Here is a 1,828-nt window from a genome sequence, read left to right as displayed (position 1 = left end):
TTAAAGGAACTCATAATTTAGGATTATGGTATCCAAAATCCGATAATTTTGATTTAATAGCTTATGCAGATGTCAATTTTGGCAGATGTAGGATAGATAGAAAAAGTATATCCGGAATATGTCGATTTTTAGGACATGTACTTGTTTCTTAGACTTCCAAGAAACAAAATTCGGTTGCACTATCTACGGCGGAAGCCGAATACATAGCTACAAGTGCATGTTGTGCACAAGTTGTTTGAATGAAAAATACGTTAGAAGACTATGGAATTTACTTAAAGAACATTCTCATAAAATGTGATAATACAAGTACTATTTATCTAACAAAAAATCTAATTCAACACTCTTGAACTAAGCATATTGACATTAGACATCACTTTATACGAGATCATGTCAATAATAATAATGTCATTCTAGAATTTATTAATACAAAGCAACAATTAGCAGACATTTTTACAAAAGCCTTAAATGAAGATCAATTTGACTTTATTAGAAGGGAATTAGGCATGTTGAATTGTCCTTGTGAATGAGCTTGATTGTATATATTTTTCGAAAATTTTTCATCCTTTTTTCGGTTTTCGTGGATTTGACTTCTTTCTTATTATTGTAAACCTCTATGCTACCTTGACATGTGTTTGACATTATCCTAGTATATGATGTTAGATGTTTCTTTCCGAAATTTTATCAACATTTTGATGGCTACTTCATGTTATTTTAGATGATTTGATGTCTTCCTTGAATGATCAATATTAATGCTAAGTTGAAGCTTTGACAATTTTGCCATATCTCCTTTTCAAGATTTTTTTCTTATGAGATGATTTTATGAATGACTTCAATGATCACGAGTTTTATGTTTAAAACCTCATCTCCTTTTTGTTGATGACAAAGGGGTAGAAGAATGTGCAAAAGATTGATGACTTGTACAAAATATGAATTACAAAAGCTTGTGTAATGCAAATGTCTTATATGCATCGCAAATGTGATAGCATGACTTATATGAATTGCAAAAGCTTGTGTAATGCAAATGTCTTATATGTATCACAAAAATGTCTTATATGCATTGCAAAACTTTTTGAGAATATCGCAATATGAAAGTTTTTAGATTGGTTGTCGTTTCATCTCATGATCGTATGAAATCATGCCTTACATTTATATCATGAGATTTATTTTGAAAGTTCATATCTCTTGTCGAAATGATAATTGTCTTTTATCATTCGACTTGAAAATAATTTTCATAGCTTGAAATTATAAGAAATACGAAGTTTTGTATTTGCTCATGCTTAAAGAAAATAACAATAAGTTCAACGGATAGAACTTATCGGTTTGGGCTTGAATTCAAAGAAATTGAATTCAAGAGTTTTTATCTTCTCATTATATAGAATGTAGATAGGGGGAGTTATGTTTAACTCCGTCATCAATGTTAGGATTGAGAGCACTAAGAGGGGGGGGTGAATTAGTGCAGCGGAAATCTTTCAGCGATTAAAAATGAAAGCTGCGTTCGTTCGATAAAAACTATTTTGATGCAAAAGCCGATTCTAAGATTACTTATGATTAAGTGTAGTTTACGTCTAAACACAGTTTGCGTCTAAACGCAGTTTGCGTCTAAATGCAGATTGCGTCTAAGCGCAGTTTGCGTCTATACACAGTTTGCGTCTAAGCGCAGTTTACGTCTAACCTCAGATTGCGTAAATCACTTGTTTAGATCAAAAGCAGTTTAAGCAGAAGTATAAAGACAGTGTGCTGCTATTGTACAGCTCAAAAAGTAATCTGCAAAAGGCAGATTTACGTCTAAACGCAGATTTACGTCTAAACGCAGATTTACGTCTGAACT

Source organism: Musa acuminata, chromosome BXJ1-3 (assembly GCF_036884655.1).
Source record: "Musa acuminata AAA Group cultivar baxijiao chromosome BXJ1-3, Cavendish_Baxijiao_AAA, whole genome shotgun sequence".
NCBI classification, from domain to species: Eukaryota; Viridiplantae; Streptophyta; class Magnoliopsida; order Zingiberales; family Musaceae; genus Musa; species Musa acuminata.
This window is presented reverse-complemented; position numbering follows the sequence as displayed.